This window comes from Pseudophryne corroboree, chromosome 2 (assembly GCF_028390025.1).
Source record: "Pseudophryne corroboree isolate aPseCor3 chromosome 2, aPseCor3.hap2, whole genome shotgun sequence".
Taxonomy (NCBI): Eukaryota; Metazoa; Chordata; class Amphibia; order Anura; family Myobatrachidae; genus Pseudophryne; species Pseudophryne corroboree.
The window spans coordinates 834062412-834074782 of record NC_086445.1 but is presented as its reverse complement, the minus strand read 5'-3'; the positions used below and the strand labels follow the sequence as shown (position 1 = coordinate 834074782).

The following is a 12371-nucleotide window of genomic DNA, read 5'->3' as shown; positions in this document are numbered from 1 at the left end:
GGTCCTGGGAAAAATGGTGGCTTCTTACGAAGCGATTCCATTCGGTAGATTTCACGCAAGAACTTTTCAGTGGGATCTGCTGGAAAAATGGTCCGGATCGCATCTTCAGATGCATCAGCGGATAACCCTGTCTCCAAGGACAAGGGTGTTTCTTCTGCGGTGGCTGCAGAGTGCTCATCTACTAAAGGGCCGCAGATTCGGCATTCAGGACTGGGTCCTGGTGACCACGGATGCCAGCCTGAGAGGCTGGGGAGCAGTCACACAGGGAAAAAATTTCCAGGGAGTGTGATCAAGTCTGGAGACTTCTCTCCACATAAATATACTGGAGCTAAGGGCAATTTACAATGTTCTAAGCTTAGCAAGACCTCTGCTTCAAGGTCAGCCGGTATTGATCCAGTGGGACAACATCACGGCAGTCGCCCACGTAAACAGACAGGGCGGCACAAGAAGCAGGAGGGCAATGGCAGAAACTGCAAGGATTCTTCGCTGGGCGAAAAATCATGTGATAGCACTGTCAGCAGTGTTCATTCCGGGAGTGGACAACTGGGAAGCAGACTTCCTCAGCAGGCACGACCTCCACCCGGGAGAGTGGGGACTTCATCGGGAAGTATTCCACATGATTGTGAACCGTTGGGAAAGACCAAAGGTGGACATGATGGCGTCCCGCCTGAACAAAAAACTGGACAGGTATTGCGCCAGGTCAAGAGACCCTCAAGCAATATCTGTGGACGTTCTGGTAACACCGTGGGTGTACCAGTCGGTGTATGTGTTCCCTCCTCTGCTTCTCATAACCAAGGTACTGAGAATTATAAGACGTAGAGGAGTAAGAACTATACTCGTGGCTCCGGATTGGCCAAGAAGGACGTGGCACCCGGAACTTCAAGAAATGCTCACAGAGGACTCATGGCCTCTGCCGCTAAGAAGGGACTTGCTTCAGCAAGTACCAGGTCTGTTCCAAGACTTACCGCGGCTGCGTTTGACGGCATGGCGGTGGAACGCCAGATCCTAAGGGAAAAAGGCATTCCGGAAGAGGTCATTCCTACCCTGGTCAAAGCCAGGAAGGAGGTGACCGCAAAACATTATCACCACATGTGGCGAAAATATGTTGCGTGGTGTGAGGCCAGGAAGGCCCCACGAAGAAATTTCAACTCGGTCGATTCCTGCATTTCCTGCAAACAGGAGTGTCTATGGGCCTCAAATTGGGGTCCATTAAGGTTCAAATTTCGGCCCTGTCAATTTTCTTCCAGAAAAAATTGGCTTCATTTCCTGAAGTCCAGAAGTTTGTCAAGGGAGTATTGCATATACAACCCCCTTTTTGTGCCTCCAGTGGCACTGTGGGATCTCAACGTAGTTCTGGGATTCCTCAAATCACATTTTAAACCGCTCAAATCTGTGGATTTGAAATATCTCACATGAAAAGTGACCATGCTGTTGGCCCTGGCCTCGGCCAGGCGAGTGTCAGAATTGGCGGCTTTGTCTCACAAAAGCCATATCTGATTGTCCATTCGGACAGGGCAGAGCTGCGGACTCGTCCCCAGTTTCTTCCTAAGGTGGTGTCAGCGTTTCACCTGAACCAGCTTATTGTGGTACCTGCGGCTACTAGGGACTTGGAGGACTCCAAGTTGCTAGATGTTGTCAGGGCCCTGAAAATATAGGTTTCCAGGACGGCTGGAGTCAGGAAAACTGACTCGCTGTTATCCTGTATGCACCCAACAAACTGGGTGCTCTTGCTTCTAAGCAGACGATTGCTCGTTGGATTTGTAGCACATTTCAACTTGCACATTCTGTGGCAGGCCTGCCACAGCCTAAATCTGTCAAGGCCCATTCCACAAGGAAGGTGGGCTCATCCTGGGCGGCTGCCCGAGGGGTCTCGGCATTACAACTCTGCCGAGCAGCTACGTGGTCGGGGGAGAACACGTTTGTAAAATTCTACAAATTTGATACCCTGGCTAAAGAGGACCTGGAGTTCTCTCATTCGGTGCTGCAGAGTCATCCGCACTCTCCCGCCCGTTTGGGAGCTTTGGTATAATCCCCATGGTCCTGACGGAGTCCCCAGCATCCACTAGGACGTCAGAGAAAATAAGATTTTACTTACCGATAAATCTATTTCTCGTAGTCCGTAGTGGATGCTGGGCGCCCATCCCAAGTGCGGATTGTCTGCAATACTTGTACATAGTTATTGTTATAAAAATCGGGTTATTATTGTTGTGAGCCATCTTTTCAGAGGCTCCGCTGTTATCATGCTGTTAACTGGGTTCAGATCACAGGTTGTACAGTGTGATTGGTGGGCTGGTATGAGTCTTACCCGGGATTCAAAATCCTTCCTTATTGTGTACGCTCGTCCGGGCACAGTATCCTAACTGAGGCTTGGAGGAGGGTCATAGGGGGAGGAGCCAGTGCACACCACCTGATCCTAAAGCTTTTACTTTTGTGCCCTGTCTCCTGCGGAGCCGCTATTCCCCATGGTCCTGACGGAGTCCCCAGCATCCACTACGGACTACGAGAAATAGATTTATCGGTAAGTAAAATCTTATTTTCTGGTCTGTGTCTAGAATCAGGCCCAAAAAGGTCAGACGCGTTGTAGGGACTAGCTGGGACTTCGGTATATTGAGAATCCAGCCGTGTATCTGCAACGTCTTCATGGACAGAGACACACTGTCCAGCAACTTCTCCCGAGATCTCGCCTTTATGAGGAGATTGTCCAAGTATGGGATAATTGTGACCCCCTGCCTGCGCAGGAGCACCATCATTTCTGCCATTACCTTGGTGAAAATCCTCGGGGTCGTGGAAAGACCAAACGGCAACGTCTGAAATTGGTAGTGACAGTCCTGCACTGCAAATCTCAGGAACGCCTGATGAGGGGGGAATATCGGAACATGAAGGAATGCATCCTTTATGTCCAGGGACACCATCCAATCCCCCCCCCTCCAGGCTGGCGATGACCGCCCTGAGTGATTCCATCTTGAACTTGAACATCTTCAAAACAGGGTCGAGTAATATCCCTCTCCTTGCTGGAGATGAGGAACTGTGACAATCACCTGTTGAATATACAATTTTTGGATTGCCGCCAACACTAGCTCCCACTCTGACGGGGAAGCCGGCAGAGCCGATTTGAAAAACCGGCGAGGAGGCAAGTCTTCGAATTCCAGCCTGTATCCCTGAGAAACAATCTCTAATGCCCAGGGATCCACCTGCGAGTGAACCCAGACGTGGCTGAAAAACCGAAGATGAGCCCCCACTAGATCTGCCTTTCCCCGGGAAGCCCCAGCGTCATGCGGTGGACTTTGCAGAGGCAGGGGAGGACTTTCGCTCTTGGGAACTAGCTGTGTGCAGCTTCTTTCCCCTACCTTTCCCTCTGGCAACAAGGAACGATCCTCGTACCTTTTTGTTTTTAATGGAACGAAAGGACTGCATTTGATAATGAGGTGCCTTTTTTGTATGCTGCGGGGGGACATAAGGTAAGAAATTCGACTTACCAGCCGTAGCCGTAGAGACAAGGTCCGAGAGGCCGTCTCCAAACAACTCCTCCCCTTTGTAAGGCAAGGACTCCATATGCCGCTTTGAATTGGCATCTCCCGTCCACTGTCGGGTCCACAAGAGCCGCCTAGCAGAAATAGACATAGCATTTATTCTGGAGCTTAATAAACAAATGTCTCTCTGAGCATCTCTCATATACAAGGCAGCATCTCTGATATGCTCTATGGTCATTTGAATAGCATCCCTATCTAAGGTGTCAATCTCCGTAGATAAGGAATCTGCCCATGCCACAACCGTACTACAAACCCAGGCCGACGCCATAGCCGGTCTAGCAATAGTACCTGAATGAGTGTAAATGTGCTTCAAGGTAATTTCCTGCCTGCGGTCAGCAGGTTCCTTGAGGGAAGCCGTATCCTGAGAAGGCAGTGCCACCTCTTTGGACAAGCGTGTCAGCGCCTTGTCTACTTTAGGCGAAGATTCCCAGCGTATCCTATCAGTTTGTGGAAAAGGATACGCCATAAGAATCCTTTTGGGAACTTGTGGTCTCCTATCCGGAGATTCCCAAGCCTTTTCGCACAATTCACTTAGTTCAAATGAGGATGGAAAGGTGACTTCAGGCTTTTTCCCTTTATACATGTGTACCCTCGTGTCAGGGACCGGGGGTTCTTCAGTAATATGCAAAACCTCTTTAATGGCAATAATCATATACCGAATTCCTTTTGCCACCTTCGGCTGTAATTTTGCATCTTCATAGTCGACACTAGAGTCAGTATCTGTGTCGGTATCTGTGTCATCGATCTGGGATATGGTGCGCTTCTGAGACCCCGAAGGGCCTGGCACCACAGGGACAGGCATGGACTGGCTACCTGACTGATCCCTAGCTTCTGCCTTGTCTAATCTTTTATGCAATAGATTAACATTTGCATTCAAGACATTCAGCATATCCACCCATTCCAGTGTCGGCGTTGCCGACGGCGACATGACATTCAAGCACTTCCCCTCCACATTAAGCGAGCCTTCCTCGTCAAACATGTCGACACACGCGTACCGACACACTTCACACACACAGGGAACCCCTTTCCTGAAGACTATCCCTGTCAAGGCCCTTTGGAGAGACAGAGAGAGAGTATGCCAGCACACACCCCAGCGCAATGATCCTGGAGACCAACACAAAATGTTTTTCCCCAGCAGCGCTGTATATTATGTTATCCGCCAATTATGTGCCCCCCCCTCTCTTTTAAACACCCCTTCACCGTGTGTAAGCAGGGGAGAGTCCGGGGAGCTTCCTCGCAGCGGTGCTGTGGAGAGAAAATGGCGCTGGTGAGTGCTGAGGGAGAAGCCCCGGCCCTCAACGGCGGGCTTCTGTCCCATTCAAACTTACAAAAATATGGCGGGGGCTCTTTTATATACATGTACAGTGCCCACCTGTACATGTATATTGTCTTTTGCCATAAGAGGTGTTTATATTGCTGCCCAGGGCGCCCCCCCCCCTGCGCCCTGCACCCTTACAGTGACCGGAGTGTGTGAGGTGTATGGGAGCAATGACGCACAGCTGCAGTGCTGTGCGTTACCTCCGTGAAGCTGAAGGCTAATGGTGTCCAGTAGCCGAGGAAGCAGAGCCTATCTTAGACAAGAAGGTCTGCTCCTCTCTCCTCAGTCCCTCGATGCAGGGAGCCTGTTGCCAGCAGTGCTCCCTGTGAAAAAGTAGAAAAAGTAGAGAAAAAAATCCAAACGAATATGCTTTTAGGCAGAGAACTCAGGAGAGCTCTCTGCAGTGCACCCATCCTGCTCTGGGCACAGTGTAAAACTGAGGTCTGGAGGAGGGGCATAGAGGGAGGAGCCAGTGCACACCCAGAGTCCAAAGCTTTCTTAAAGTGCCCTATCTCCTGCGGAGCCCGTCTATCCCCATGGTCCTTACGGAGTCCCAGCATCCTCAAGGACGTTAGAGAAAAGTCAATACCGCATTCAGCCACTATACGGTGCTTGTATAATTAGTAATAATACGTTTGATAGCCAGCATCCATTATTATATATGAGAGATAAGTGTAAGCCTCTGATTCTGAGCAATAGCTCAGCTGCCTGTCATGACACTGCGGAGTGGCTGGCAATCAGTAAAAGTTAGGTTGTGTCAGCAACACTCCTAAACTCTGCAGTTAAGGGGTGTAATGTGTTTGCTTTGATCTCACCCTCCAGCTGTTCAGTCCCTCCTTTCTCTCAGCTGCTCACTCTGCTAGCTGCTGCTGCCTGTAGCCACTCCCCCGACTCCACCCTGCACTCTTCTATTGGTGGCCAGTGGATGCTCTCTCCCACTCCTGTCACTGAAGCCAGCCCCCTCAGCACTGGGACACTCTCTGCCGCAGCCGCCCAACTGTCACCTCCACTCAGTCAGCCAGCATCAGCACCCATCCTGGCACCACTCTCCCACTACTCATTGCTTGTGTCTGTTTACAGCTCTATGGCAGCAGCACTGTGAGCGGGGAGGTTCTGTAAGCACAGGGGGACTTCAGACTGGCAGCTGTGTCTCCGGCCTCTCTTCCCTGCTCCCTCTCTGGCTTTACCCCCCTGTGCCTGGCTGCATGTTTCCAGCTCAGATGTTTACAGCTATGGCAGCCAGGTCACAGGGGAGGCAAGCACTAGAGGAAGGGATCACCAGACTGTCTGTCAGCTGTAACTGACAGCTATTTTATACCCTGCAGTGAGGTAAGGCTCCGCCCACCGGCAATCACCCCATCTCAAGCTATTTCGTCCAGATCAGTAGGTTACACCTGACATGTTTCGTCTCACGACAATGAAGTCCTGATGAAGTCGTGAGACGAAACATGTTGGGTGTAACCTACTGATCTGGACCAAACAATGTAATCCGCCATTGAGCCATTGACAGGTTGAGTATCCGTTATCCAAAATACTTGGGACCAGAAGTATTTTGGATATCGGATTTTTCCGTATTTTGTAATAATTGCATCCCATAATGAGATATCATGGCGATGGGACCTAAGTCTAAGCACAGAATGCATTTATGTTTCAGTTGTGGGTACTGGACCAATATATCTTCAGTGAGAAAATGAACCTAAATTCCTGTAGCCAAGGTCGAAGTGGGCTCTAAGTCTTATTTTCGAACATATTGGGTAAGATGTATTAACCCTTGGAGATAGAGTGGACAGAAATGAAGTACCAACCAATTAGCATCTAACTATCATTTTACAGGCTGAGTTTGAAAATGACAAGTAGGAGCTGATTGGCCCATTGTGTTGTCAGACATATGAGTTGTTACAGGAAGAAGATATTAAATATATGTAATTTAAAGTATAGCTATGGTTGGTTCTATATCGGAGTGGCTGAAGGGACCTTGTGACGTATTGAGGGGAGGAGCTACGTCACCAGGGGGAGGAGCTACGGGCGAACAGGGTACCCGAAAAGTACCCTCGCGGGCTCGCTTCGCTCGCCACGCTTCGGGCACGGTGGCTCGCTTCGCTCACCACCTAATTACTAAAGGTAATAGTTGGTGGCGTGGATAGTAGAGGAACTATCCCGCTGGCCTAGCTCCTTCCCCTTGCGTCGTAACTCCTCCCCCTTACGGAAAAGGTCCCTTAGCCCACTTGATTCTAGCATCTACCGTATAGCTATTACTTCAGCCAAACAAATATGAGAGCTGCAACCTCTAGCAGCTACAAAGCCACATATTTCCTTTTTTTTTAAAACAAATATAGGGGTCAATGTTGTCTTGGAGAGAGATAAAGTGGAGAGAAATAAAGTACCAGCCAATTGGTACCTAACTGTCACGTTACATACTGTGTTTGAAAAATGACAGGTACTGATTGGCTGGTACTTTACCTCTCTCCACTTTGTCTCTCTCTAAGTCTTAGTAATGAGACCCCATAGTTGTCTTAAGGACTTTGCTTACTTCTTCATTTGTTTGATGATATTAATCAGGAAATAAAATTTCCATCCTGTTTCCCGCAGTGGAGGAACAACAAAGATATAGCTCTTTTGATGTTTATAGGTGCCTGAAAATATGTTAACAGGTCTCAGTATTTCAGGATAGCAAACATCCATTTTGCTGCCTTTATAGGGAGAGAAAAAGGCAAAATGATGGTTCTAAAACCACTTTATATTAGTGGATTAAAGATTAAACTGAAATCTGTCATATAGCAAAAGAAATCACATGTACTGGTCCAATGCACATTTAACAAGAGCTGTTCCAGCATTATGGGATGTGATGATTCGGTTGCCTGTTGAAGACATCTGCAGAGCTTTAGGACAAAGAAACGCCCGCACCAGATTTCATCAATAAAAATTCATCATACAGGGAATATTAATGGCGTACCAATCTATGCTGATAAATCAAATGTTCCAACATAACGCACATATACATGGTGCTGCTTGTTGATTGTGTATTATATGACAATTTTAAAGAGAAAGGAGTCAATCAACTTGAATAGCAGCACTCTTCCCCTTCAACAAAATATTCAATTCTTCTTTAATGAAAACAACAACATTTTCTATATTTTATTATTAAAATTGAGGTTACGATACCCATATGATAATAAGATACTCAAGACTACCACTGACTGTTATTGCCAGTGATGTCTATAAACAATGATCCCCTCTATATTTGCATTAGTAGCCTATATTATTCAAAATTCACAGGTATTTAGTCCATTTTTTAAAACAGTATAGACAGCGCACAGCGATGCCAATGCGCATTTCACTTTGCTTAACTTCGTCAGGGCTATGATACACAGGGCAATACAAGCCTTAGATTAGTACGGTTACAGACAATTATACTGTCATTTGGTATGAGCAGCATTGCTTGGAATTTCTTCACCCCTTAGCAACAAATGTTACACTATTATTCTTTGCAAAAGAAAGTGTCAGTAATGTTACAAGATTCTATACATTTGTAGCTATTTCATAGATATCACTGGCAATAACAGTCAGTGGTAGTCTTGAGTGATTATCTTATTACTTCTTCCATCATTGCTTGAAACTCCTTCACCCCTCAGCAACAAATGTTACACTATGATTCTTTGCAAAAGAAAGTGTCAGTAATGTTGCAAGATTTTTTACATTTGTAGCCATTTATAGACATCACTGGCAATAACAGTCAGTGGTAGTCTTGAGTATCTTATTACTTCTTCCATCATAGGTGTTTGCTACAATTACAGAATAAAGACAGCACACAAGCATTTTCTTTTAATAAAATTTATTCACGTAAAAAATAAAAATAAAAATATGTTTCTTTCTTACACGTTATTCTGTCTCTATTTGATTTTATATTTCACTTGTATATCCTTCTCTAAAAGGATATAATACATCATATGTGGTAATATTAAATACATTCACATCACATATGGGTATCGTAACCTCAATTTTAATAATAAAATATAGAAAATGTTGTTGTTTTCATTAAAGAAAAATGTAATCTTTTGTTGAAGGGGAAGAGTGCTGCTATTCAAGTTGATTGACTCCTTTCTCTTTAAAATTGACATCTGCAGAGCACCTATTTACATTAATCCTAATATGTTTGTAGAACGTAACCCTGATGTCTGGGACTGTAATGGCAGTCATTGGTTCCAAGAGACTGACCTCAGACATCATTTATTACTTTGTGTAATGTCAGTGTAGTAGTGCTGATGAGAGGATATGGAGGATAGCATGGATCGGGATTTTATTTCTTACTTCAAGCTGATCAATAGTACAGTTTTTCTGCCTTACTGTTCATTTTTATTGGTATTGCTTATAGAGTCTTTTGTGTCAATAACATGGGGGATTTCCAGGAAGGGATTAGAGTTTATGGGAGCATCATTTAACTTTTTATTCTCTGCATGTCCTATCTACAAAGTAAAAGAATATCATTTATGGTACTGATACTCTGACTGAAATGTTGAAAGTAAAATGTATGAATGTTGTTGGCTGAATCATTGTTAAGTAACGTTGGAGTGATGTATCAAGCAGTGAAAAGAGTGGGGAAGCAGACCACTGGAGAAGTTGCCCATAGCAACCAATCAACTTTGAGGAAGTGTTTACCAAGTACATTCTATAAAATGATAGGTAGATGCTTATTGGTTGCTTTGGGCAACTTCTGTACTGCTTTAAGCCCCATACACACTAGTCAAGCCCCCGCCGCTGCCAATAAAGGCGGTGGGGGAGGGCGACATCGGTAAGTGCATACACATACACACTTGCCGATGCCAGTGGGGAATGAAGCGGCGGCGGGTAGGTGGGGGAGGATGTGGAGACGACACTCTTTTCTCTGCTTGTTACATCATACTCTTTGTCTCATTCTTTAATTAAGTCACAAATTCCCGGTTAAGTGATCAGTATTTTTATGTGCATGCTTCACTGCTGCTGCCCTGCAGGATCTAATTGTGTCAGGTTAAATACACAATTTCTGAGGACATTATAATAAGTAGTAGTAATAGTAACTTTTTGTCTGTGATGATTACGTTGATGAGTACCTTGACAAAGATCAGCGGATCTGATCGAAACGCGTTGGATGACGGTGAGGAATCGTGACGGACATACCAGATGAGGAGAGGACCACTGAAGCTGATTTTCCCTGGGATTGCTGAAATATCTGCACAGCTTTTTTATAAGCGCTTCAAAATTCCCAAATCTGGTAGGAAGCCACCCTCACAAATTATTGGATGTAATGAACATATGTCACGTATTCATGTGACTGAAGCACATTTTATGATTGGAACTTTTTATAAAAAAATTGTATTTTATATATCCTTGTGGATCACATTTATTATCGATTCAAAATTTATGGATCTATACTGTACCCAATGAAGGGATTTGCATGACGGTATTACACTAGATTGTGTTTTATTTTCTCTTGCATGGGTGCTTGTTGGACCATTGGAATAATATTATCCAAGTAATACTCGTAATACAATCTAACGAAGAGAAGGTTGGACCTGTGAAAGAAAGGGTAAAAAATACCGACCTCCTAAGATAAGTAGAGGTTCATTTCCTTTCTTTGTATATCTGTCTATCAGGAGAGCGCAGTAGATAGGAGATCCAAATTCTTTTTTGTACCTAGACAACTTGATTGGGGTGAGGGTAACACCCCCTTTTTGGATTTCCATTCTCCTGCTGCTTAGTAAGCGCATTTTCATACAGGTGTATTTCTGATTCCTTGATGAGTAAGCTGCCAATGAATGATTCCCGTGGTTGCTTTATTATATTATATTCCCGTGGTTGCTTTATTAATATTTGTGTACATGTGGGATCGGAATCTCACAGTTTTTCTAAGTGGAAATTGTATCAATGACTACATCTATCAGCACAGGAAAAGGAAATAATCAATTTAAAAATACAACAAAAGTTCTGTCTGACTTAATCAACTATGACACCACAGGGTAAAAGTCAACATTAAAATTCCTGAATGTATTTATGTAAGTTTAAGCTTTTCTGCTCTAAGCACCATTTCATAACAGCAACTCATGCAGTTAATAGTTTTGCATTTAATTAAAAAATACTAAGCCAAAGCTGGCATGTTGGTGATGCAGTGATTTTCCAGGATCTCTTACTTTTGTCTGCAGTGAGACACATACCCACTTCTCATTGTGGAGTGACATGACTGCATCTCTTGCTGTAATGTGCGTTTTATTTATTATTATTTATTACCATAGCGCACACATACTCCGCAGCGCTTTACAGATAATATTTTGGCCATTCACATCAGTCCCTGCCCCAGTAGGGCTTACAAACTGTATTCCCTACCACATGTACACACACACACACATTCATATTAGGGTTTATTTTTTTTGGGGGGGGGATCCAGTTGACCTACCAGCATATATTTTTGGATTGTGGGAGGAAACCGGAGCACCTGGAGGAAACCCAAGCAAGTACGGGGAGAATATACAAACTCCGCACAGGTAGAGCCGTGGTGGGAATCGAACCCATGACCTCAGTGCTGTGAGGCAGTAATGCTAACCATTACACCATCCATACTGCCCCGACTGCGTTTTGCAGTCATTCCTTTTACAACTGGAAAGTGACACTTCAGCCTTATGGGGAATATCCAAATAGCCCCCCAAAAATATTGGCTGGAAAAAAGGAGTGTGTGGGGGAGGAATTTTCGGGTGTTTTTTTTACATTAACAAAAATACATAGGATCCAAGGATAAGACCTACGTGTTAAAGAAAAAAAAAATGGGGCTGTAAGGGCTGGTTATCGGGGATTTTGTTTTGCGTGCCAGCATTGACCCCCCCCCCAGCCCCCAGGGATATTCACCTATCCCCTTTAACTGTATGGGGGGACGCAGATTAGCCGCTGTAAATTACTACGGATAATTGGATATTGCCCTTTCAAGGAAATTCATAGATGTTAAGACAATAAAGTGATGTAATTTTTATTGCACAAATAGAGCTAACTACAGTGGACATTTAGTTAATTATTATTGTCATCTAGAGCTTTTTCTGGTAGCCTACAACACTGAACAAATTGCAGGTACAGTATAGACAGCTTGTTGCTGTCCTGTCTTAACTATCATCATCATCACCATCACCATTGTTTGCTTGTAAACTGCCACAAACCTCTTTAGCAACAGACAGTAGATCATACAAAAAGCCAGGCAACTACATTGTACTGTGTGGAAGAGAAGACGTTTCTGACAGGTTAGAGAAAGCTATCCTCACTGCTTACAGTCTAGGGGGGTAATTCAGAGTTGATCGCAGCAGCAAATTTGTTAGCAGTTGGGCAAACCATGTACACTGCAGGGGGGTGGGCAGATATAACATGTGCAGAGAGAGTTAGATTTGGGTGGGGTGTGTTCAAACTGAAATCTAAATTGCAGTTTAAAAATAAAGCAGCCAGTATTTACCCTGCACAGAAACAAAATAACCCGCCCAAATCTAACTCTCTCTGCAAATGTTATATCTGCC

General features: G+C 44.9%; 1 protein-coding gene and 1 long non-coding RNA gene across 3 annotated transcripts in view; one reads left to right on the top strand and one right to left on the bottom strand.

Moving 5' to 3' along the window:
• LOC135051295 (uncharacterized) overlaps positions 1–3598 on the bottom strand; it is a 34181-nt gene extending 30583 nt beyond the window's left edge. Inside the window, exon 1 of the long non-coding RNA XR_010242168.1 lies at positions 3477–3598. This is a non-coding gene — a long non-coding RNA (uncharacterized LOC135051295). The remainder of the gene's footprint in view (positions 1–3476) is intronic.
• MAP3K15 (mitogen-activated protein kinase kinase kinase 15) overlaps positions 1–12371 on the top strand; it is a 471487-nt gene that overhangs the window by 70820 nt on the left and 388296 nt on the right. The window lies entirely within an intron of this gene.